The sequence below is a fragment of the Malaclemys terrapin genome, chromosome 3, assembly GCF_027887155.1.
Source record: "Malaclemys terrapin pileata isolate rMalTer1 chromosome 3, rMalTer1.hap1, whole genome shotgun sequence".
NCBI lineage: Eukaryota > Metazoa > Chordata > Testudines > Emydidae > Malaclemys > Malaclemys terrapin.
In genome coordinates this window covers 197,320,537-197,347,426 of record NC_071507.1, presented here as the reverse complement: position 1 = coordinate 197,347,426, position 26,890 = coordinate 197,320,537, and the positions used below count along the sequence as shown (strand labels likewise).

The following is a 26,890-nucleotide window of genomic DNA, read 5'->3' as shown; positions in this document are numbered from 1 at the left end:
CTGCCGTCAGGCATAAGGGCACCAGTTTAATAATACCACATAGGGCCCCATAAATCCCAAGGATGGCCCTGCAAGAAGCCAGCGCATCTGCTTAATGAATTCACTCTGTTCTCTTCTTAAGGGCAGTCATTGAATGTGCAGAGAACTACAGCCATTAAAGTACTGATACAGATCTTGAAGAATGGTGTTCGGGAAGACAATTAGGAGGATGTGTTGAGGTCTCAGTGAATGGGAAATTCTTTGAATGAAAAATGCCCATCATAATGCAATCACAATTCTTTTATCTTGCTATGTGAATGAAGGTGCAGAGTCTGACCGTAATATTGGGAGCATCATCTCCTATGGTATATGTTTCATTCGTAAGGGTAGATGCTATCTTTTCCAATGTCCTCCCAATACAACTCGCATCGGACGCTGCGCTAGGTTAGATAAATGTCTACTAGGGATGGTCTAGGCAGTATTTGGTCCTGCCATGCGGGCAGGGGACTGGACTCGATGACCTCTCGAGGTCCCTTCCAGTCCTAGAATCTATGAATCTATGAATCTATGAATCTATTATTTCGCCTTGCTGTAGACCACGGGTAAGTTCAGGATTCTATAAGGGAGACATTGCGGTGTGAATAGAACTATTTGTTTCTCTCCTTTATATATCCAAGCGATTATTTAATTCTCTCAGAGACTTTGCACAAAAGGCACAGCCCAGAGGCAGGAGGCAAAGAAGGCTCCTGTGGCTGCCCTAATACTGGACTGTCTGTGGGCTGGATTGACCCTTGTAGACTTCTCTTACTTGCAGATGCCCCAGTCCACAGCCCGTAGTAGCCTCATAGTGCTCGGTGCTATAGAGATTGCCCTTGTGAGACCTGATAACCCCTAGCACCATGTCCAGCACCCGTCTGCATTCTCTGTCACTGACAATTTTTAAATCAAGATTGGACAATTTACTAAACAAAAAAAAAAAAAATCTTCTAGAAATTGTTTTGGGGAAGCTCTATGGGCTGTGTTATACAGGTGGTCAGACTACACCACCACAGTGATCCCCTTTTAGCCTTGGAATATATGAATCTTGGAAAACTAAAGTGTACTACAGTAAACAGCTCTTTTAAGCTACAGTTTAAACATGAAGTTTCCTACAGTAAAGTTAACTTGGCTGCACTGCAGATCTACAGCCCTTCATATTCCCATTCTTGTTATCTGCTGGATGTTTAATAAACGATACAGAATGCCCAGCATGCTCAAATCAATAATGCAGCAGGAACAGGTCCCAGAGAAGCAGTTGGGAGGGTAAGAGACTTTCCCAACCACTAAAACAGCAGAGAGGAAACTTGAGGGCAGGGCATGTGAAGCTGGGAGCTCCCTAGTAAGCTCCTTCTCTGAGCATGCACCAGGCAGGCTCTAGCATGAAACTGCCTCCAGAAGAGGGTCAGGCTTCAGGCTTACATGACCTGGGAGGCCAAACTGGAATTTCCATGCATTTGTTAAGAATAAGGTATTGATCATGTAATTAAGTATTTGTTGTTTCAGTTTTTGCTATGGATATAAGTGTGTTTGATAGAAAAGCTATATATGGGTGTGAGTCATATTGTTCTACACGATTTATATTTTTGGTTTTATTTTTATATGTCATGAAGTTAGACAAACATTTTAAAGTTCACAATTTTGATTAAATCCCTCAATGGGATTTCTAATTTCTATATTTTAATTTTTATGAGCATTTGAATGGAAAATTATATCCTATTTACAGCAGCTCCAATATTTAATTAGCTGTGTGTCTTTTCTTTATGTCCTCGATGAATTTATTTTTTGTGGTTGTTGTTTAACTTTGTAGAATGTAGAATGTTAATAGGAATGCTTTTTAAAAAAACAATATAGAATCTGCCTTTTTGACTATAGAGTAAGGGGCAAAAGGAGAAGAAATCCTTATTCAGAAGGTTAGTGTATATAAATGGTAATCCAGGTAGGCAGCCAGCTCACATGTTTAGCTATATCGGACTATCTTCATTAAATCTGTGTAGCAGAGTATTGTCATAGGGAAAACGAATCCCCTGCTCTGGAGTCAAACAGGGATATCTCCACTCATCATTCAGTGAGGTGGAAATTCCTGCTCTGCCTTTGATTTGAAAGTAAATATAACGATGTTCTTCTTTTAATGGGTATAAACACAGAATCTGAGTGTTTCTTTTCTTTTTGCTTTATTAAAAGTGAGCGATGGCATCATAGAATGTCAACGCAGGACCTCTGGGAATCTGGCAGACGACGCTTTGCTTCTAAAATCTAAAAATTGGATCCATTTCCTTTGGGCTGTAAGGAATCTTGTGAGCTGGAAAAAAATCCACAGAGGAGCTCTTGCATCACGAATAGTAACTTGTTCTTATCCTTCTAATAAAAGTAACTGGTTGTGGTGGTGTAACACGTGTGTGAGTGTTTTAATTGGCACACAGCAGCTGTTCTGCTATTTCTTTTCCATAAAATTCCCTGTCTTTTTTTTCTTTTTAAAATTATAAATGTATAAAACAACCCCCAGGGGTGTTCCTAAACCAGGAAACCTATATATTTGTATGTTTCAGTGAGTGCCTGTAAATAAATCCTTTCCTGTTCCTTACAGCTTTTACAAATCCATTTGGTCTATGTTATTGTCAGAGGAGTTGGGTCCAGTCACAGTTTAACTTTGTGGTGTGTAACGTCCACATTGGAATTCCAAAGTACCTCGACCTTCTCTCTGTTCCCCTCTGCTCGGAAACTTTCCCACGGCCAGGTCCTCTTTTTTGGTGCCAGAGCTTCCAGACACGGCTATGTGCAGCAGGTTCTCTTGCAGGAATGGACATGACCTCAGAAATCCTCCAAATATTGAATAGTGCGTGTGGGACCCCAAGAGCTCTGGGAGACTCCCCAAAACAAGTCCATACCCGAGCAGAAGAAATCCGGCTAGGCTGCTTTCAAAGGGTTAAGGCCTTAAGGCTAATGAAGACCTGATTATAATCTATAAGTAATAACATGGGGAACAGCTCTTTAAAAATGAGCTTTTCAATCTAGCAAAGAAAAGTGTAATGCAATCCAATGGCTGGAAGTTTAAGCTAGACAAATTCTAGAAATAAGGTGTAATTTTTTAACAGTTTGGGTAATTAACCCTTGGAAAAATGTACCAAGAGTTGTGCTGGATTCTCCATCACTGACCATTTTTAAATCAAGATTGTATGTTTTCCTAAAATATATGCATTATAAATTATTTTGGGGCAGTTCTATGGCCCGTGTTAAACGGGAGGTCAGACTACATGATCACTATGATCCTTTCTGGCCTTGGAATCTATGAAAACTCTGGTACATGAAAAACTGAACAGAAGAGATATCCAATCAGCCCCTGAGGAAGCACCTCTAGCCCAGAAAGTTTTAGTTATTTTCTTTTTGACTATATTGTTTGGCCCAAATGGGCGAGGTTTTGTTTCAGCCGAGACTAAATCACCCACCCAACCGGGGAAACTGAGGCATTGACCAAGTCTGATGAGAAGGTAAGCTGTTCCAGGGTAAAAAAGTATTTTCAAACCAATTCAATGAAAAGGGCAGTCAGTGTGTGGACTAATCCTCACACCAGGATCCATCCTGAATGATCCAGTGTGAAAAATTGGAAATTAACTAAATGATACATGTGTGAAAACTGCAGTGATAGCAGATGCAATGCAGCATTCTTGGAGATGTGTTACGGAATACCTGGGTACAGATCCTGAAAACATGAGGAGTCGCGTTGAGGATAAAATTGCTTGCGTGTTTCTGAAGGATGGAGGTGTTGTCAAACATGCATGTGTGATGACCGCTGTGCCTTCCTGGCTAGTACTCTGTGGTTTCAAACAGAGCCCTTTGATCCTAAAAGTAGAAGTGCCTACAGCTTGAACAAAAGAGCCAGCCTCTACCTGTAGGCTGTAACAGATTCAACCTCACTCTCACTCTTCAATGCAATTCTATAAGTATCTGTCTGCTTTTAGGATTTATATTATCTTCACACCACAAGGCTGCTTAGTACATACTCTGAGCTTTTGCATTTCTCGTTTTAGAATTCAAGGGCAATTGCAAATCTTGGGGACTTCAAAATTAACATTGCTCAGAATTTCTTTTTACTGGTTTAAACATGAAGGTTGCTACAGTAAAGTTAACTTGGCCACATTGAAAATCTGCAGCCCTTTCTATCTCTGTTCTTCTTGTTACCTGCTGGGTGTACCATAAACAGCAGTGCAAGCAGGGTGGTCTGGTCCGGTACGCCGTACCCTCAAGATATGCATAGCTGGTACGGAGTACTGGCAAGAGGTTCAGCAGGAACAGGGGTAGCTGTTAACCAGATTAGATGTGTGTGGAAGGACCAAAATGACTTGTAAATGTTCTTTACTTAAATCAAAATCTAGTATTTTCATAAGGAAATCCATGTGGGTATCTGGGAATTCTTCAAACATAATTACAGAAACCTCCAAATTTAACCCATCTCTCTCTCTCTCTCTCTCTCTCTCTCTCTCTCCACTTTCTTTCTCTAAGAAACACACACACACACAGACCATCACCCTCCTTTCTACTCAGTTCCTTTCTTCCAAATATTTTGCACTGTGATAGGGTCCCCTGGGCTTTTATACCTTCTGATATCTTCAGGTAAACAACCATCCTTATGCCAAATGACCAGATCAACAGACACATACTCTGAGAGACAGAAAGAGAGAGAAATTATATAGTAAGGACACCACAGGTCTAAGGAAGAATTTAAAGTTTTTATAGTTTCTATTTATTAACAAAGATTTATTTCAAACAATTTTTAAGCAGTTCAGAGAAAAAACTTTCTTTGTTAAAGATTTAGCAACCACTCATCCCTTCAGCTCAGTGTTGAGAAACCTCACAGATGTTTCTCTGGGGTCTCCAAAGAGCCATCTAGAAAAAGGTGGAGGACCAGACTTGATTTTCCTGATATTTCTAAGGTGTCAAGGCTGATTCCCCACTCTGGAACATAGAGTGTAGAAGGTGGAGGCCCTCAAGGATTCTAAAATTTAATACTGGCCACTGCAGGCTGGTATTAAACTCCCAAGGTTACAGCTTATCTCTGACCTTGGATGGGTAGAAGCTGCCACCACCCAAGTGCAAAAAAACCCTTTGGACCCAGGAACAAGCACTTGGGAATTCCTCCCTGTGGGGTACCCTCAAGCCCTTTCACCCTTCCCCCCTCCGGGAAAGAGCTGAGAAGAAAACAAAGGAAATCAGTTGTTGCCACCAGCTAATTAAACAACATATGCACAACCCTCTTAGGACACCAAAAATCCAACCCTGTTCTTAAAAAAGGTAAATTTTATTAAAACCAAAAAGAAAGAAAATACATCTGGAACTTAGGCTTTTGCTAGATTTAAAAAAAAAAAAAAAAACTTACAAAAATTAAACATCAAGAATAGGTCCAGCTTAAAAGTTACAAGCAAAGCAAAAGCATTTTGGGTTAGCACAGAGGAGTCCACAAGCCTTACAAAATAAAGGAAATAAACCTAATTGCATTTTCCTAGACATTTTCTGATCTACTTACATATCTGGAGGTTTTAAATAAGTAGTTCTAGGTATGATCTAATGATTTTTCATACCTGGCTTAAAGCGTCTTATAGCATTGCTGCTCTGTGTCTCCTCTCTCCGGAGAACAACCACACACAGATAAAGAGAAAGTTTGTTTTTTTTCCCCAATTTTAAAAAGTTCTAGCCTTCCCATTGGCTCTTTTGGTCAGGTGCCCATCACCTTCCTTTTACCTGTGGACTTTTTTTAACCCTTTTCAGATAAAGCAAGTAGAGAACAGCTACTAACATGGATTTTATAGCTAAATGGCTGGCTGGGTCTCCATAAAAGGGAGCTACCTCCCCCGCTTCATTTATCATATAAAGTATGCAACAGCAGGAAATATAACAACCACCCCGCCCCCCAAAAAAGAAGAAGTGTATTAGAGGCTTCAGTCTCTAAGGGGAGCTGGTCAGATCTCTAAGATAGTGTGAGGAGGAGTGGGCCACCAATCAACCTGTGGAAAGTCAGCAGAGCGATGGGCCATCTCCTCAAGATGCTAGGAGAGAAGAGTAGGAGGTGGCCAGTCTCACCCAAGAACAGGGCACAAAGCAAGGGGGAAGCATAGGGCTGGTGGGAGGGAGGGTTCTGTAGTGAGAAGCCTCTGGAAAATGGGGTCTGATGGGACACAAGGGGAATATCTAGAGCACCATCTCCCTGATGGAGATTTGGTGGCTGGGGAAGTGGGTGCCAGTGGGTGAGTGAATCTTCCTCAAACTTTAGCTAAGGTTCACTCCATCTTCCAGCTGGTTCTGAAAAGAGGCCAGGTGAACTTAATTGGCAGAAGAAGGGGAAGAGGAGGCCTCTTAGATTTTTTCATGAAGGGAGGTGTTTCTTATTTTATCTAGAGCAGTTCACCCATCCCCACCTCTGACACCCACATTCTCCAGCCTCTCCCAATGCCTGGCATGGCCATCAGTTTAATAACTAGGTGCCAATTAAGGGCAGATCCTTTGGTTCCAGTCAACAGCTGGAAGGGACCCAGCTGGAGCATTGCCACCTGTGGGGAATGCATGTTGTGTTGAAAACTGTATTACAATTGTTAGCTATTACTTTAAGTGCTCCTGATTGTGTCTGAAGGCCAGGGAAGTGTGTGAACTTGGCTTAGTAGCCAGTCTGCAGCTAGCCAGCCTACAGTGAGGTGGGGGTGAGTTGTGCCTCCTGTTTCATTGCCACCTTCCTGCAAGTCAATTTCATTTAATTCAATTTCATTGAATGTCTGTTGTGAACACAAAAAGAAAAATATGAACAATCTAAAACAATAGCCACATCCACATAATACCTTAAAATGTCAGAACCTAATAAAAACTATCTATTGTGAAAAAAAAATATTAAAAGATAAACGATTTGGTTCTGACCGGGGATTGAGGAAAAAAGTTAAAAAAAAAAAAAAAAAAAAAAAAAAGCATTGTCCTGGAAAGTTCTACAATCCAAAAGATAATGGGGGCTGATCTTCTTACACTTTGGATTAATATTGGAAAAAATGAAGATGTGTGTAAGGCTGTGTATGTGCATATGTAGGTTCTGTCATATCCCAGTATAAAAAGATTGAATCTATCACAAAAAAACTAGAACAAGCCACATGCTGGATTCTTATTGAAGCTTCAACTTTTAAACTTTTGTAGGTTGGTAGGGGAAGTAAAAGTAGGTGCAAACCTGAGCAGCAGTGATCATGAGATAGTCAAGTTCAGGATGCTGACTAAAGGAAGAAAGGAGAGCAGCAGAATACGGACCCTGGACTCCAGAAAAGCAGACTTTGACTCGCTCAGAGAACTAAGGGCAGGATCCCCTGGGAGGCTAATATGAGGGGGAAAGGAGTCCAGTCATCTCCCAGATTGCTGCAGTGGGCAGTACAGCATGGGGAGAAGGTGACCAACCCTCTGTGGAGAAAGAAGTGGTTCGGGACTATTTAGAAAAACTGGACGTGCACAAGTCCATGGGGCCGGATGCGCTGCATCCGAGGGTGCTAAAGGAGTTGGCGGGTGAGATTGCAGAGCCATTAGCCATTATTTTTGAAAACTCATGGCGATCGGGGGAGGTCCCAGATGACTGGAAAAAGGCTAATGTAGTGCCCATCTTTAAAAAAGGGAAGAAGGAGGATCCGGGGAACTACAGGCCAGTCAGCCTCACCTCAGTACCTGGAAAAATCATGGAGCAGGTCCTCAAGGAATCAATTATGAAACATTTAGAGGAGAGGAAAGTGATCAGGAACAGTCGGCATGGATTCACGAAGGGGAAGTCGTGCCTGACTAACCTAATTGCCTTCTATGATGAGAAACTGGCTCTGTGGATGAGGGGAAAGCAGTGGATGTGTTATTCCTTGACTTTAGCAAAGCTTTTGATACTGTCTCCCACAGTATTCTTGCTGCCAAGTTAAAGAAGTATGGGCTGGATGAATGGACTGTAAGATGGATAGAAAGCTGGCTAGATCATCGGGCTCAACGGGTAGTGATCAATGGCTCCATGTCTAGTTGGCAGCCGGTTTCAAGTGGAGTGCCCCAAGGGTCGGTCCTGGGGCCGGTTTTGTTTAATATCTTTATTAATGATCTGGAGGATGGTGTGGACTGCACTCTCAGCAAGTTTGCAGATGACACTAAACTAGGAGGCGTGGTAGATACACTAGAGGGTAGGGATCGGATACAGAGGGACCTAGACAAATTAGAGGATTGGGCCGAAAAAAACCTGATGAGGTTCAACAAGGACAAGTGCAGAGTCCTGCACTTAGGACGGAAGAATCCCATGCACTGCTACAGACTAGGGACCGAATGGCTACGTAGCAGTTCTGCAGAAAAGGATCTAGGGGTCACAGTGGACGAGAAGCTGGATATGAGTCAACAGTGTGCTCTTGTTGCCAAGAAGGCTAACGGCATTTTGGGCTGTATAAGTAGGGGCATTGCCAGCAGATCGAGGAACGTGATCGTTCCCCTTTATTCGACATTGGTGAGGCCTCATCTGGAATACTGTGTCCAGTTTTGGGCCCCACACTACAAGAAGGATGTGGAAAAATTGGAAAGAGTCCAGCGGAGGGCAACAAAAATGATTAGGGGTCTGGAGCACATGACTTATGAGGAGAGGCTGAGGGAACTGGGATTGTTTAGTCTCCAGAAGAGAAGAATGAGGGGGGATTTGATAGCAGCCTTCAACTACCTGAAGGGGGGTTCCAAAGAGTATGGATCTCGGCTGTTCTCAGTGGTGGCAAACGACAGAACAAGGAGCAATGGGCTCAAGTTGCAGTGGGAGAGGTCCAGGTTGGATATCAGGAAAAACTATTTCACTAGGAGGGTGGTGAAACACTGGAATGCGTTACCTAGAGAGGTGGTGGAGTCTCCTTCCTTGGAGGTTTTTAAGGCCTGGCTTGACAAAGCCCTGGCTGGGATGATTTAGCTGGGAATTGGTCCTGCTTTGAGCAGGGGGTTGGACTAGATGACCTCTTGAGGTCCCTTCCAACTCTGATATTCTATGATTCTATGATTCTAGAGCTGGCTGTATTTTAAAGAAGCCTTATTGAGGGTGCAGGAACAAACCATCCCGATGTGCCGAATGAATAGAAAATATGGCAGGCAACCAGCTTGGATTAACAGAGAAATCTTCGGTGAGCTTAAACACAAAAAGGAAGCTTACAAGAAGTGGAAACTTGGACAGATGACTAGGGAGGAGTATAAAAATATTTCTCCAGCATGCAGGAGGGGTGTAATCAGGAAGACCAAAGCACAATAGGATATGCAGCTAACAAGAGATGTGAATGGTAACGAGAAGGGTTGCTACAGGTATGTTACCAACAAGGAGAAGATCAGTGAAAGTGTGGGACCCTTAATGAATGGGGGAGGCAACCTAGTGACAGATGATGTGGAAAAAGCTGAAGTACTCAATGCTTTTTTTGCCTCAGTCTTCATAGACAAGGTCAACTCTCAGACTGCAGGACTGGGCAGCACAGTATGGGGAGGAAGTGAGCAACCCTCAGTGGTGAAAGAACAGGTTAAGGACTATTTAGAAAAGCTGGACATGCACAAGTCCCTGGGGCCAGACTTCATTCCTACAAGCTGGGAAGCAACTGGCTAAGTGGCAGTTCTGCAGAAAAGGACCTGGAGATTACAGTGGACAAGAAGCTGGATATGAGTCAACAGTGTGCCCTTGTTGCCAAGAAAGCTAATGGCATATTGGGCTGCATTAGTAGGAGCATTGCCAGCAAATCAAAGGAAATGATTATTCCCCTCTATTCAGCACTGATGAGGCCACATCTGGAGTATTGCATCCAGTTTTGGTCCCCCCACTACAGAAAGGATGTGGAGAAATTGGAGAGAGTCCAGCGGTGGGCAATGAAAATGATCAGGGGATTGGGGCACATGACTTACGAGAAGAGGCTGAGGGAACTCGGCTTATTTAGTTTTCAGAAGAGAAGAGTGAGGTGGGATTTGATAGCAGCCTTGAATTACCTGAAGGGGGGTTCCAAAGAGGATGGAACTGTTCTCAGTGGTAGCAGATGACAGAACAAGGAGCAATGGTCTCAAGTTGCAGTGGGGGAGGTCTAGGATGGATATTAGGAAAAAACTATTAAACTAGGAGGGTGGTGAAGCACTTGAATGAGTTACCTAGGGAGGAGGTGGAATCTCCATCCTTAGAGGTTTTTAAGGCCCAGCTTGACAAAGCCCTGGCTGGGATAATTCAGTTGGGGTTGTTCCTGCTTTGAGCAGGGACTTGGACTCGATGACCTCCTGAGGTTCTTCCCACCCTAATCTTCTCTGATTCTAAATCATCCCAGCCAGGGCTTTGTCAAGCCGGGCCTTAAAAACCTCTAAGAATGGAGATTCCACCACTTCCCTGGGTAACCCATTCCAGCGCTTCACCACCCTTTTAGTGAAATAACTCTAACCCTAACCCTAAGCATGAGATAGATGAGATGTAACTGACAGACAATGTCAATTACGTGATATCCACCGGACACATCCTCGCCCAGAAAGGACCTTCTGGAGTTCCCACCCAATTCAAAAACTCTGGGCCCACTTCCCCAACTCTCAAACCCTCTGTACACATTAAAAAGGGCCTCAAGCCCTTCTAGCTGTCCAAATCCCATTAAGACCCCCCCAGACACACACACACTTCCTCCTAATGCCAAGTGTCCCTAAGGCCTTGTCTACACTACAGAGTTTTGTTGAAACTTTTATTGACAAAAGAGTGAATGTGTGTACACTGCAATGTGACTTTGCAACAAAAATGCCTTGTTTTGGTGACAAAATAAAACCACCCAAATGAGAGACATAATTCCATTCCCTGTTGGCTCGGCATGGAAAGCTCTCATTGCATCTTCCCAGGTGACCATGGTGTCTTCACGCAGCAAACGCTCTCCTGCTTGGATCACTGCAGAGCTGCTGGATCTGCTCTGTATGCGGGGAAGAGGAGGCTGTGCAGTCTTAGCTGGGCTAGGAACTTTGATACCTAGTGGCAGATTTCTCAAGGCTTGTGTGAAAAGGGTTATGACTGGGACACAGTGCAGTGCAGAGCGAAGATAAAGGAGCTGAGGCAGGTGTACCATAAGGTGAGGGAGGTAAACCGTCACTCCAGTGCTGCACCTAAGACCTGCTGGTTCTATAAGGACCCCATCTCCACCGCCAAGAGCCCCGTGGACACTTTGTCGGACCTGGAGGTGGCGGAAAGAGGACCAAATGTGGAGGATGAAGTCATTGATGAAGTGGGGGAGTTAGACGATGATGTGGAGCTCCCTGCGGGGTCGCCCAGTGGGGCAGGCAACCAGAAACTGTTCACCATTCCAGAGGTATCTAGCCGTGGTCAGTAGTTGCTCTCCAGTGAGCAAGAAGCAGGAGAGGAGGCTCCTGGTAAGTGGCTGTGGTTTGTGTAGTGCGGAGGTGGGTTCAGGGCATAGAAATTTACAAGGTTGGCATTGTTTCTGTGTGCTGAATATTTCCCTGTGCAGCTAATTGGTACGGCAGAACAGGGTGTTGATGCACACTGAGATCTCACGGGAATCCTGCAGAGAGATCTTCAGGAAAGTTTCCTGGAGGTACTCAGCAATCCTTTGCCAAGGGTTCCTTGGCAGAGCTGCTCTGTTTCTTCCCTCATTGTAGGAAACTTTCCCACCCTATTCAGCAATCACATGTGCAGGGACCAAAACAGCACACAGGCGAGCGGCATAGGGACCATGGCCGAAGCCTCAAGTGTGTAGTGGATGTACTCTCGCTTCCCTGGTTACCCTCAGGAGTGAGATATCTGCGACAATGACCCCCGACTGTGGAAAAGTGTGGGAGAATTTTAGAATTTTTTCTGTAGTCCGCTGAAGCTCAACCCTTGCAGAGTGCTCTTTTCCCCATGTAAAGCGCTACCCTCTCCCCTCCAGCCAACACTCACCATGCTTTGGGTGTTTGCCGAGATGTGTGCTTGCCAGGATCAGTGAGAAAGTGATTGGTATATTACCAGAGGTGTATTTGACTGAAATGTTTCAATGTTGTGCGTGAACTTAACAATCATGCTTCTGTGCATACTTCCTTGTGCTTTGACAGATGTGGCCTTCAGGGACATCCCAAACACACCGGCCAAGCATCTCCATCAGATAAGAAAGCGCCCAAGATGGAGTAAAGAAGACATTTTCCAGGAGGTACTGCTTTTCACCAATGGAAAGAAAAGGGAATGCAAGGAATGGAGGGAAGCGGAAAGGCAGGACAGAAAAGAAAATAAGGAGTTTGTTAAGAACGCTACTCAGAGGATGATTAAAGTCATGGAGGAGCAAACGCAGATGCTGAAGTCCTTGATAATGCTGCAGACTGAGCAGATGTGTTCCCACCCTCCCCTGCAGCACATTCAGAACTCTTTTCCGTCCTCCCTCCTCCTCCTCCCCCCCAATCCACTTACACAGTCCTTTCCGCTTTCCGGGAATTCTTGGTTTCCCCTTCACTCCGCCCTCTCGAACAACTTTCAAAATGATAGCTTAACGTACACACAGCTCTGAAAGTCTGCCCTTCCCTGGTACCTCCTTTCCCACCAACCCTCTTTGTATGTGCGTGTGTTGTTTCTTGTTCAATAAAAGCAAAGTTTTTGTATGGTAACTCATCTTTATTTGTTTACTACAGATTGAGATAGCAGGCACTACCAATACAAACACAGGCAGTTTAAGCATTTGCTTACTGGAATTTAAGGCACAAAATTTCACCATTGCTTCCTAGGAAAACTACATGTAATGTAACATTGCAGCACCAATCAGAGAGATATACATTACTGGTTCTCATTTTCAAAGTGTTGCCTGAAAGCCTCCCTGATTTAAATTGCCCCCCTCTGATAGCCCTGGGATCTGGTTGCTCAAAATCAGCACCCAAGCATTCTGCCTCAACACTCCACCCCTGAGCAAACCTTTCACTCTTAGCTATACAAACATTCTGCAACGTACAGCATGCAGCTATGATCATGGGAATATTATCCTCATTGAGGTCTAACTTGCCATAAAGGCATTGCCAGCACGCCTTTAATCCGCCAAAGGCATATTCTACTGTCATCTGGCACCTACTCAGTCTGTTATTGAACTGCTCCTTACTGCTGTCCAGGTTTCTTGTGTAAGGTTTCATGAGCCATGCCATTAAGGGGTATCCTGGGTCTCCTGGGATCACTATGGGCATTTCAACATCCTCCACTGTAATCTTCTTGTCTGGAAAGAAAGTCGCTGCTTGTAGCTTTCTGTACAGGTCGGTGTTCTTGAAAATGCGTGTGTCATGCACTTACCCAGACCATCCTGTGAAACACCCATGGTGGTCCACAAACACCTGCAACACCATGGAGAAGTACCCCTTCCTATTTATGTACTTCGTCACAAGGTGGTCTGATGCCAAAATTGGAATATGTGTGCTATCGCCCCTCCACAGTTAGGGAAACCCATTTCTGCAAAGCCGTCCACTATTTCATGCACATTTCACAGAGTCATGGTCCTTCATAGCAGGATCTGATTAATTGCCTGGCACACTTGCATTAACACAGTCCCAATGGTTGACTTCCTGACTCCAAATTGATTTATGACCGACTGGTGGCAGTCAGGAGTCACCAGCTTCCGCACAGTGGTTGCCATGTGCTTCTTTACTGATAGGGCAGCTCTCATTCTGGTGTCCTTGCGCCGTAGTGCTGGGGCGAGCTCCGCACACAGTTCCAGGAAGGTGGCTTTCCTCATCCAGAAGTTCTGTAGCCACTGCTCATCAACCCACACCTGCATGATGATACGATCCCACCATTCAGTGCTTGTTTCCTGAGCCCAAAAGTGACGGTCCACTGTCTCCAGCTGTTCTGTGAAAACCAAAAGCAATCTAAAGTTGCTCCTCTCCATATCACACAGCATGTCAGGCAACTGGGAGTCGTCTTCAGTTAGGAACTTCATCATTACCTGCACTGCATTCTGGGATGTCTTAATGACAGTTATCAGAGTATAGAAGAACAGTGTGGGGTGCACAGCAAACAAGGGGCATTGAAAAATGCCCAGAAAGCAAGCTGGAAGCCCAAGAAATGCCGGGACAGAAAACAATGCATTATTGGACATTGAGACAAGTCCCAAGATTGCTCCGTGATCCGCTCTGCCTTCCCACAAGACCTAGTGAAAGAAGGTGTTCATCTGTACTGTGGGATAGGTACCCACAGTGCATTGCTCACACTGTTGATGATAGTGCCCCAACTGTGGAGATGCTCTGCCAACAGAGGAAGTGAGCGTGAACATGCAATATCTTTTTTTATTATAGCACTTTTTGAGTGTCGACATAACTTTTGTCAACAAAACTCTGTAATGTAGACAGGCCTAAGAGGCTTTGAGAGTTGATAAGTTGTGTACAGCGGAGAAGGGACAGGTCAAGGGTGCATCATCTGTGATCTTGCTACATTTCTAAAATGTTTTTCACTGGCACTCCTGGGCTCTCAGCCACTAGATAACAGGGGCAGCAAAAAGATGCTCCTACTAATTGAACATCAGTGTTGAAAAAGGAACCGTCTATCTCACAGTGCAGCCTGCTGGACAATAGTGACAGTGCAGTTAAAACAATCCTGGAAAGACAATAGCGTCTGCCTAGTTAAGGCTGTGATAAGTTTTCAAATTCAGATCCCCCACATCTAAAGTGTTAAAAAGAAGCTGTAGCGGGGTGGTTACCCCGCTCCTGCCTAGAAGGGCTTAAAACAGCCCTGGCAGAGGGCTGCAGCTCTAAAAGCTGGGCTGATTGGGGAAGCAGCCGCAGCTGGGCCTTGCTCCAATCAGGCCACAGCTGGCCTGTATAAAAAGGCTGGGAGCCAGGCACTCAGCAGTCTCTCTCTGCATTCAGAGAGAGAAGGGCCTGGCTGCAGGGGGCTAGAGACAGGGTACCTGGGTGGAGCAGGGCTGGGGAGCTCCAGCCTGGATAGCCCCAGCCTGTGGCCTAGTAGGAGGCCAAGGGGTACTGGGGGTTGCAGAGGGCAGCCCATGGGTAGGCTAAGGCAGCAGGTCCAAACCCAACCTTACCTGTGATGAGTGGCCTATACTGCAGTCTGCCCCAGGGAGTGGGGGCTAGTTGGTGACTGGCAATGGCCTTATTCTGAGGTGAGGTAGGGATAGTGGGTGGGGGTTCCCTGGGGAGGGGAGACCCTAGTACTGAGGGGTGTACTGCCAGGGGGCAGCACCTCAGATAAAAGGGCACTGGGGTCTGGAGGACAGGTGGGTCACCAGCCTGCAGAGGGTGCTCCAGGATGCTGGAAGAGCTAATTCCTGAGATGACCAGCAGGAGGCACTGCAGGGGTGAGTCCACCCCTCCACAGTAGCCTATTGAGATGAAATGTTTGATGTGTGGTCCAGTGACTGACGTTAGTTTCAGGGACCCTTTGGAGTGGAATCAGATAAGGTTTTTGGGAGATCACATGACCAATTTAAATAGCTGAGACTTTTCCCTTGTATAAACTTGTTGCCATCTTTTTATGGAAAATGTTGGGTCTGATTCTGATCTCCCTTGTGCCAGTTTCACACCAGTGCAACTATGATGGATTCAGTGACATCACTCCTGATTTACACCAGTCAGCATAACAGGGAGCAGAATTAGGTCCTAGATCTTAAAAATGAGGCCAACCTCTGTTTCTCTTCTCCTGGATGTGGACTTCTGTGGGGAATTTCTCAGTCAGCCTTGTGATCACCCTCCCCCTGTATGATTAACGAGGGGGTAGGGCTGACTTAGGAGAGAAGGCCTTTAAAAGCCAGAGGCTAAACAATCAAGGGGAGCTAGCAAGAGGGGACTGCAAACAGGGAGTTTGAGAGGGAGCTTTTAAGAGGGAGTCATAATATAATCGCTATGGTTAGGAAGGGCCGCATCGCCAGTGCCAATGCTGCTCCTGTCTCCTCCACTTGCGCCTGTATCCAGACAGACAATGTAGCCATGGATACCTCTACCCAGATCCTGATGTGGACTTGCAGAGACTGTGGCCTGCATTTCCCACACACAGAAAGCCAGGCTGCGGGGAACATCCAGTGTGAAAGGTGCCTGCTGGTGGAATCTCTCAGGAAGCAGGTGGGAGAGCTACAGGAGGAGACGACTAGGTTGAGGATCATCTATGCTCACAAGGAATTCCTCGAGAGTAGTCACATGGAGATATCCAAGGCTGAGGAAGCTATCCAGCCACAGAGGACTGCTGTCACACCACCGGGGGAGGAGGATATGGCTCTGTCACAGGGAAGACACTGGCAGTTGGTTACTTCTGGCAGCAGACAGTACTCCACCCCTACTCACAACCCACCCACCATGGTGATGGAAAAATGATATGCTGCCCTGGCAACGAGCTATGAGGAATCACCCCCAAAGGTGGAGGAGGAGAAGCCATGTACCCCCAAGCCACCACTCCCAAGAGGAAATGTGGGGTTGTGGTGGTTAGTGTTTCTCTTCTGAGGGAGACGGAGGCACCCATCTGTCGTCCTGACATGGCATCCCGGGATGTGTGCTGCCTGACCGGGGCCTGTATCCAAAACATTATGGAGGGATTGTTGAGGATCATCTGGCCCTCTGACTACTACCGCATGCTACTCATCCATGTGGGTGCTAATGATACTGCAAGGTATGACTCTTATCAGATCAGAAGTGACTACAGGGCTCTGGGAGTAAAGGTGAAGGAGTTTGGAGCACAGGTGGTGTTTTCTTCTGAGCTTCCAGTCAAGGGTAGGGGCCCAGGCAGAGAAGGATGCATCCTGGAGGTGAATGTCTGTCTGTGAATGTCTGCGAGGATGGTGTCGCCAGGAGGGCTTCAGTTTCCTTGACCATTGGGTGCTGTTCCAGGAAGAAAGACTGCTAAACAGAGATGGGGCCCACCTATTGAGGAAGGGGATAAGCATATTTGGATACAGACTGGCTAACCTCGTGAGGAGGGCTTTAAACTAGGTTCGAAGGGGGCAGGTGACCAAAGCCCACAGGTAAGTCAAAAACATGGAGAACTGGAAGAAGGGTCGGAATTTGGGGGGAAGCATTTGGCTGTTATAGCAGAGATAAAGGAGAGACAAGACAGAACTGGGGGGGAGGAATCAAATCAGTATCTTAGATGTCTGTATACTAATGCAAGAAGTATGGGGAATAAGCAGGAAGAACTCAAATGCTAGTAAATAAACACAACTATGACATAGCTGGCATCACAGAGATTTGGGATAATTTGCGTGACTGGAATATTGATATAGACGGGTACAGCTTACTCAGGACGGACAAGCAGGGAGAAAGTGTTGCCTTATATATTGGACTGAGGTTGAGATGGGAACAGGAGAGAGACTTGTTGAAAGTCTCTGGGTAAGGATAAAAGGGGCAAAAACAAAAGTGATGTCATGGTAGTGGTCTACTACAGACCACCTAACCAGGAAGAAGAGGTGGATGAGGCTTTTTTTAAACAACTAACAAAATCATCTAAAGCACAGGTGGACTTCATCTCAGACATCTGGTGAGAAAATAACACAGCAGGGCACAGATTATCCAACAAGCTCTTGGAAGGTACTGGAGACTTATTTCTTTTTAATTTCAGAAAGTGGAGACAGCTACTAGGGACGAGGCTGTTCTAGATTTGATTTTGACAAATAGGGAGGAACGGGTTGAAAATGTGAAAGTGGAAGGCAGGTTGGGAGAAAGTGATCATGAAATCGTAGGGTTCATGATTCTAAGGAATGGTAGAATGGAGAACAACAAAATAAAGACAATGGATTTCGACAAGGCAGACTTTAGCAAACTCAGGAAGTTGGTAGCTAAGATCCCATGGGAAGCAAGTCTAATGTGAAAAACAATTGGAGACAGTTGGCAGTTTTTCAAAGAGATATTATTAAGGGCACAAGAGCAAACTATCCCACTGCGTAGGAAAGATAAGTATGGCAAGACACCACCCTGGCTTAACCACCGTCAGGGAGGGTGGCAGAATCTGGCCCCATATCTAGACATTGTGCCATGTGCATTTCTTGTGCTGCTGTTCGTGCTATGGAAACAATCCTACCAAATCACAGCCTCTCTGAAGCAGAGTGGGTGCTGGTAGTCACCAAATTCATATTCTCTGTGTCCTAGCTGCTTATTCCATATGTCTACAGTGACACTGCTTGGTGCAGTAATATGGGCCAGTGGGCTCTTATCCATTCTGATATCTTCAGGTAAACAGACATTCTCATACACTGGGACCAGATCGATACAGACATACTTGGGCCGGGGGGGGGGGGGGGGGCAAGGGAGCCACACAGGCAGGAGAGAGAGAGAATAGGAACTGGTAAGGTCTAGAAATGACATCTACTAAAGAAGAGCTTAAAACTTTGTTCAGTGTTTTTTTTTTATAATTAGCAAGTGGTTCATTCAAATTCTTTTTGAGCACTTAGAAGAAAAACTTTTTTTTTTTTTTTTTTTTAAAGATTCAGGAACTCCACCTCTTCAGCTCAGGGTTAATGAACCTCACAGACATATCCCTGAGGACACCAAAGATATCTCCAACAAAAGAGGAAAGGCCAGACTTGATTGATTTGATATTTCTAAGCTAAATAACAAGCAGAGGGGAAAACAACAACAACAACAACAATAACCCTTCAGGTACTTAACACTTTATAAAGAGGCAAAAAAGAGCACAGACCCAATGCTATTTTCCTCTTCATGCTTAATTTGAAAAAACCTGGGTTAAATATCACAGTGCGTTCCAGTATTAGGACGTGCCTGACCTGGTGCATAAAGAATTACCATGTCCCGTGACGGGCATGAGTGAGTGAGTGCTACTAAAGGATGAGGGAGGGCATCTCTTCCTCAGAAGATATTGTAGCTTCAGTCTGTGAGGGGGGATGGCCAGACCTGTAGGATGATGGGAAAGGAGGAGTGGGCCACTGACCACCCTCTAGAAAGTCAGTAGGGTGATGGGCCATCTCCTCAAGATGCTGAGGGGAAGAGGTCAGAGATGGATGGGCCTCTCCTCAGGAACAGAGCACCAGCCAGGGGGAAGGGTGGAGCTATTCAGAGGGAGGTTCCATTGTGAGGGGCCTACAGGAGAGGACATTTGATAGGCCACAAAGAGAACATTGATCCCCCTAAATCCTCTTGGGTACAGGGTGTGTGGGCACCATTGAGTAAGTGAATCTTTCTCAAACTTCAGCAAAGTTTTGCTCCAGTTACCAGTTGGCTGTGGAAAGAGGCCAAGGTGGAGTTTGTTGGCAGTGAAAGGGGGAAAAGGAGGAGGTGTGTTGTTTTATCTGGATAACTTTTGCCCATCCCTACCTCTGACACCCACATCCTGAAGCCTCTCCCAAAGCCAGGTGTGGTTATCCGTGTGGCAGCCAGTACTAATTAAGGGCAGATGCCTGGGTTTCAGTCAGCAGCTGGAGGGGACCCAGCTGGAACATTGCCACCTGTGGGGAAAGTGTGGTGTATTGAAAACTGCATTAAAGTTGTAAGCTAAAACTTTAAATACTCAAGGTTTTCTCCTGATCCTGGCTGCAGTGTAGGGGACTTTGCAGGGTAGGGTGACCAGATAACAAATGTGAAAAATAGGGACGGGGTGGGGGGTAATAGGTGCCTATATAAGAAAAAGCCCACAAAATCAGGACTGTCCCTATAAAATCGGGACATCTGGTCACCCTATTGCAGGGAAGATACATGCTAGGCTTAGCAGAGTCAGTCAGCAGCCAGACAGCCTAGAATAAGATGAGGTGAATTGTGCCTCTCCGTTTTAGGGAGGAGCTTGCTCTCTCTCTTTCTGTTTTGGGGAAATTTTGTGTTATCGTTCTGAATTTTAAGAAATAAAGGAGTGTAACACTGAAACTTTGCATCAAGAGAATTTCTGTTTCTATCTAACTTCTCTGTGTGTATGGCATGGACATAACAGGGAAAGAAGGAGAATAAGGTGGCCAGACAAGTTGATGTGCCCATTCCTGGTGTCCCCATTGGGTGCGGGTGGCATTTAGGCTCCCTATACTGTCTCTGAAAGCAGCAAAGAGTCCTGTCACGACGAAGTGGGTATTCACCCATGAAAGCTCATGCTCCAATATGTCTGTTAGTCTATAAGGTGCCACAGGACCCTCTGCTGCTTTCACAGATCCAGACTAACACAGCTACCCCTCTGATACTATCCTGTCTCTGTGGAGAAAGTGCTACTTTAGGAGACCAGGTCCTGCCATCTACAGAGAGACAATTGAAATAGAGGGCAATGACTGGGAGACTAAAGGGTCAGGTTTCTTCCAACTCCTCACTTCCCTATAGATGTCCACTGCCCCCAACTTTTTTTTCTGGTGCTTCCTACAGATGGGTGGAAATGGGAGGGGGGGGGAAGTGAAAGGTGATGACAGGGAGGGAGATTTCGAAGTGGGTTGTGAAGCTTCACAGAGGTCAGTTCAGGGCCCTGAAATACTTTGACTGCTGTTTATAATTATAATTACATTGCAGCACATACCTTATAAATGTCACTTATCAAAACAGATTAACATTTCACAATCCCCAGCGCCCTATAAATTGAAAGTGTCCCTCTCCTGTTTATCTTGGCGTCTCTTCTCCCAAGTGACATTCAATTCCTGGCCAAACTACAGCCATGAAGATACTTTATCTTCTTTTTGCTCTCTTCTTCTTGGTGGTGCAAAGTAGTGCTCAAGGTAAGATTTTAATGAAATGTCGAGAGACTATAGAAGGATATTTGTGACCATGTACTAAGTTTGCTTAAAACTTTGTCATTCTATTCCATATCTTTTTCTAAAGAGCTCTAGTGTTTACATGGCTTACAGCAGATACTTGAAATTTGGCTGTGAAATAGTCCTGCAGACAAAAAGGTGCCGTTGCTGTGCTGATGAAAATCCATTCAGATGTGGTTGAACTATGACCTGGCAAAATATCTCCTACATTCTATCTAGTGGGGTCCCTCTGGGATTGGATCTTGGTCTTCCAGTATATAACATTTTTATCAGTGACCTGGAAGAAGACATGAACTCTCTGATAAACTTTGCAGATGACACAGAAATTGGGGAAGTAGTAAATATTAAAGAGGACAGATCACTGATACAGAGTAATATTAAACGCTTGGTAAGAGGGGTGCAAGCAAACAATATGCATTTTAATAAGACTAAATTTAAATTTCCACACCAAAAAACAAAGAATGTAGGCCTTACTTACAGGATGGAGGCCTCTATCCTCAGAAGCCATGACTCAGAAAAGGATTTGGGGGAAAGTGCTGGATAATGAGCCCCAAGTGTGATGCTGTGGCCAAAAGGGCAAATGCGATCTTTGGTTGCATAAATAGGGGACTGTCAAGTGGAGTAGAGAGGGTATTTTACCTCTATATTAGGCACTTAACTCTGAGGGGCTTTGAAGGACACCCAGGCTCCATTTTGAGTTTCTGCAATGTGCCGAGCCAGTGCATCTGCTCAATGAATTCTTTCTGTTCTTTTCTTAGGGGCAGCCATTGGATGTGCAGAGAACAACACCTGTTTAAGTACTGTTAAAGATGTAGTAAAATGGGGTACAGCAGGATAATTGGGCTAATTTTTCCAGGTCTCAGTGAATGGGAAATTCATTTAATGAAAAATGCCTGTCATACTGCAATCACAATTCTTTTATCCTGCTGTGTGAATTAAAATCAAGCCTTTTTTAAATTATTTTTTGTCCAGGTTATGACCGTGATATCCCGGGCCTGGCACGATGCTTAGCTCGAGGAGGTGGATGCTACCTTTTCCGATGTCCTCCCAGGACTGTTCTCTTTGGACGCTGCACTAGGTATAATCCTTGCTGTAGACCGCAGGTAAGTTCAGGATTTTACAAGGGAAACATTACTGTGTGAATAGAAATTTGTTTCTTTCCTTTATATATCCAAGCTGTTGTTTAATGCTCTCAGAAGCTTTGCACACAAGGCACAGCCCAGAGGCAGGGGGAAAAGGAATCTCCTGTGGCTGCCCTGATTCTGGACACGCTGGGAGCTGGATTGAACCTTGCTGACTTCTCTTACTTGCAGATGCCTTACCCTGCTGCCCATGGCCAGTCCACAGCCTGTAGAAACCTCATAGTGCTCAGTGCTATAGAGATTGACCCTCTGAGACCTGATAACCCCTAGCACCATGTCCAGCACCACCCCTAAGACAGTGTTTGCAAGGTGGGAAGCATAGGGCCAGTTCTGTCAACCATGTGTTGCTCATACATTGGGATAAATCTCCTCCAACTGCTTTTACGGGCCTATGTCACCAGAGCATCCTAGGAACAGGGGCTGCAGCCAGACTCATCCCCTATGACTACATGGAAGAATAGAAGTAAAGCCTCCAGGAAAGAGCACAGAGGATGTCTTATTTGTATCAGTCTGCAGCAAGGGTTTGCCATATCCCACTAGAAAATGTTTGAACCTATCACCGACCAAGTCAAATAACTAGCATTGGCTTCCGATTGAGTCTTATACTTTTAAATGGTTCCAGGTTTTTATATGTCACTTTCCCAGTCACTGGCAGAAGGATCCTATTTTCAGTAATTAGCTGAGGACAGTTGCAACCATATCATTTTCTTGGTTCCAATTTTTTTCCCATAATAATTCCATGTTCTTACATGCTTGTCTATATCTTGAACAGTCTTCTCTTTAGAAGAAACATGCTCGATCTATGGCCAACAGCAGAAAAAAAAAAAAAAAAAAAAAATATATATATATATATATATCAGCCATATCTGATGTTTAACGTGTTTTACACAAGTTCCTCTCACTCCTGGGGCATGGCCTCTGCCCAAAATAGAGAATTTCTGGGTTTTGTAGTCAAGTAATCATGGGAACTTGTCTTCTAGCAAAGTCTCTAGATATGAAAGCCAGGCTGTCCACAGTCTGTGGGGAATTGGTAAAACCTGTTGTGACTCTCTGCAAGTAGGGTAGCAGGGAAGAGAAGGGCTGACCTTGTTAAAGGGAAAATTACTTAAGAATGAAGCCAGCAAAACCAGCCTGAAGAGGACAGGGTGCTGATATACAATGATCTGGATCATTTGGTAAAATGGGCTGAAGAAAACAATATATGTTTTAATACAGCTAAACATAAATGTATACATCTAGGAATGTGTGCCATACTTACAGGATGGGGAGTCTGTCCTGGTAAGGAGTGACTCTGAAAAAATTTGAGGGTCCTGGTGGATAATCTACTGAACATGAGCTGCCATTGTGACTCTACGGTCAAAAGAGCTAATGTGATTGGGTTGTATTAACGGGAGTTTTGAGTAGGCGTAGAGAGATTATTTTACCTCTGTATTTGGCAGCAGTGCCCCTGTTGCTGGAATACTGTGTCCAATTATGGTGCCCTCTATTCAAGAAGGATGTTGATAAATTGGAGAGGGTTCAAAGAAGAGCCACGGGAATGATTAAAGTATTTGAAAAACCCAGTTTATAATGATAGACTCAAGAAGCTCAATCTATTTGTTAAGCTAAAGAGAATGTCAAGGGATAACTTGATTAGTCTATTGGCATCTACTTGCGAATAAACATTTATCAGTGGGCTCTTCAACTTAGCAGACAAAGGCATAACAATGATACTATGGCTGGAATGTGAAGCTAGAGAATTCAGATTGGAAATTAGGCTAAAATTAACAACAGTGATGGTAATAACCATTTGAAAAATGTACCAATGATTGTGCTTCATTCTCTGTCAGTGACAATTTTTAAATCAAGACTGGATGATTTACTAAAAAAAAAAAAATCCTCTAGAACTTATTTTGGGGGAGCTCTATGCCAGGGGTTCTCAAACTGTGGGTCAGGACCCCTGAGGGGGTTGCAAGGTTATTACATGGGAGGGTCATGAGCTGTCAGCCTCCACCCCAAACCACGCTTTGCCTCCAGCATTTATAATAGTGTTTGTTTTTAATGTATAAGGGGGGGTCGCACTCAGAGGCTTTCTATGCGAGAGTGATCACCAGTACAAAAGTTTGAGAACCACTGCTCTATGCCCTGTGTTACACAGGAGGTCAGACTACATGATCACAGTGATCCCCTTCTGGCCTTGGGAATATATGAAAAATAAAGTGTGCTACATTCGTACATTGAAGAGCTGTTTAAACTACAGTTTAAACATGAAGGATCCCACAGTAAAGTTAATTTGGGAGCAGGGCTGGCCCTAGACCAAATGGTGCCCCAGGCAAGGAGTGTCTTCGATACCTTCCCCCCCCCCCATTTGTTAAACTTTTGAATGCTTAATTTTTTTATTGCATTTGTAGCCAATTCCAAGACTTTGATTCATGGTTCGCATGCATGATTTACCCCTGTCATATAAGACAATAGATTTATACTCTAGGATCTGTAAAATATTTTAGCAACAAAAGGGAAAAGAGAATGTTTGAACTAACAACAAAAACAGCACCCTGAGCCTCGTGCCCGCCAAGTCCAGTACCCCAGGAGATCACCTGGGCCCAGAGGCACCGACTTGCTGATTTCACGGGGGGTGCTTGATCCCCTCTCTGCCCCTGCCCTAACTGTTCCTGCCCCATTCCCCACTCCGCCCCTGAGTACACCCCACCCTCACTCTGCCTCTTCCTGCCCTCACTCCTTCCCTCCCCCACGCAGTGCCTCCTGCCCGCCACTGAACAACTGAATCCACAGCTCTGGAGTTAACCAGGAATATCTGCACTCACAATTCAGTGAGGGGGAAATTCCTGCTCTGCCTTTGATTTGAAAATAAATATAACAATGTCTTTCTTTTAATGGATATAAACACAGAATCTGAGTGTTTCTTTTCTTTTTGCTTTATTAAAAGTGAGCGATGGCATCAGAGAATGTCAACGCAGGACCTCTGGGAATCTGGCAGACGACGCTTTGCTTCTAAAATCTAAAAATTGGATCCATTTCCTTTGGGCTGTAAAGAATCTTGTGAGCTGGAAAAAAATCCACAGGGGAGCTCTTGCATCACGAATAATAACTTGTTCTTATCCTTCTAATAAAAGTAACTGGTTGTGGTGGTGTATTGCAAACATGTGTGAGAGTGTTTTGATTGGTGCCCGGGGGCTGTTTTGCTATTTCTTTTCCATAAAAATCCCTTTTGTTTTTCTCTTTTTAATTATAAATAAATAAAAAACAAGATTCTTATCATATGTTAAATAAATCCCAGGGTGTTCCTAGACCAGGGAACATATATATTTGTATGCTTCAGTGAGTGCCTGTGAGTAAATCCTTTCCTGTTCCTTACAGCTTTTATAAATCCGTTTGGTTTATGCTATTGTCAGAGAAGTTGTGTCCAGTCAGTTTGACTATGTAATATGTAACACCCACCTTGGTACTCCACAACACCTTGACCCTCCTTCTGTTCCCCTCTGCTCTGAAACTGTCCCACTGCCAAGTCCTATTCTCTTGTGCCAGAGCTTCCAGCCATGGCCATGGGCAACAGGTTCTCTTGCAGGAATAGAAATGACAGCAGACATCCTCCAAATATTTAAATGTGCATGAGGGACCCCAAGAGCTCTCAGAGAGTCCTCAAAACAAGTCCATATTGAGAAGAACAGAGGAAATCCGGCTAGGGTGCTTTAAAAGGACGGAGGTCGTAAGGCTAAGGAGGACCTGATTACAATCGTAATGAAATGGGAGAACACATCTTTAACAATGAGCTCTTCAATCTACCAAAGGAAGGTGTAATACAATCCAGTGGCTGGAAGTTTAAGCTAGACAAATTCAGACTGGAAATAAAGCGTAATTTTTTAACAGTGAGAGTAATAAACCCTTGGAAAAAATATACCAAGGGTCAGGGCCGGCTCTAGGCACCAGCAAAACAAGCTGGTGCTTGGGGCAGCACATTTTTAGGGGCGGCATGGCCGGTGCCAGAATGCCGCCCCTAAAAGTGTGCCCCGGCCGCCCTAGCTCACCTCCGCTGCTGCTGCCACGGCGCGCGAAACAGCTGATTCGCGCGCCGCTACTCGCCCTCCCTCCCAGGCTCTCAAACCTGGGAGGGGGGGGACTCCGAGTGGTCACGGCGCGGGCGCCGCTTCTCCCCCTCCCTCCCTCCCTCCCTCCTAGGCTTGAGAGCCTGGGGGGAGGAGGCAGGGCTGGGGATTTGGGGAAGGGGCAGAGTTGAGGTGGGGGGTGTCTCTGAAGACATCCAGGGTATATCTCCACTGCAATTGGGAGTGAGCCTGCCACGTTGTATAGACAGACTCCTGGTAGCTGGGCTGCTGAAGCCTTTCCCTGCAGAGAGGAAAGGTTCTGCCAGAGTCTTTCCCTGGGGTGAGGGAAGGCTCCTGTGGCAGAGAGCCTTCCCCACTCTCTGCTGCCACAGTCTTTCCCTCTGGCAGGGAACGTCTCTGCCAGCAGGGAAAGTCTTGGGCCGCTCCCTGATGCTGGATCCCTTCCCCCCCCCACAGGGAAAGATTCCATGGAGCCTTTCCCTGTCGCAGGGAAGGGCTGCAGTGGTGGCGAGCTGCCCAAGCCTGTCCCCCCTATTGGAGGGAACTGTGATGAGGAAAGATCCAGCAGCAGGGACGCAGGAGGAGACTACACTGCTAAAAATAGCCGTGCATATGGAGAGGCACGGCTTGGGCGACTAGAGAGCTGTGTAGGGTATGTACTCAAGTACATATCCAACAACCTTTATTCTGCTTGCTTAAGCCAGGCCTTATCCAGTGCTCTTTGTACCCAGGGTATTGGGCTCGAGGCCTATCTTGATAATATGGTGTGTGACGGGCACAGAATTCAGCAGAAGAAGTTAATCTTGAATTCATGGTCTCCATGGTCTCCCCACCTTTCCGAAGGAAAAAAATATTGTTTGAAGGAGCAAGGCTAGAGACAGAGAATTCATTTTGTCTGTGTCCTATCCAGATATTCAGTTCTGTGTGTGCCATGTGGAAGCAAGAGCATGCTCAGTGCGAACAGAGTGTTGCTGGGGGCGTTAGTAGCAAGCCTCTAGCAAGCTCTACCGAGTAAAACCCCAGAGAGAAA

The 26,890-nt window shown here is 45.2% G+C and overlaps 1 long non-coding RNA gene across 1 annotated transcript; it reads left to right on the top strand.

Annotated features, from left to right (window-relative positions):
- Nucleotides 1–1,222: 1,222 nt before the first annotated feature.
- LOC128834683 (uncharacterized) lies at nucleotides 1,223–24,936 on the top strand. Its single transcript, XR_008444466.1, has 2 exons — nucleotides 1,223–1,486; nucleotides 24,723–24,936. It is a non-coding gene; the product is annotated as an uncharacterized LOC128834683 (long non-coding RNA).
- Nucleotides 24,937–26,890: the final 1,954 nt, after the last annotated feature.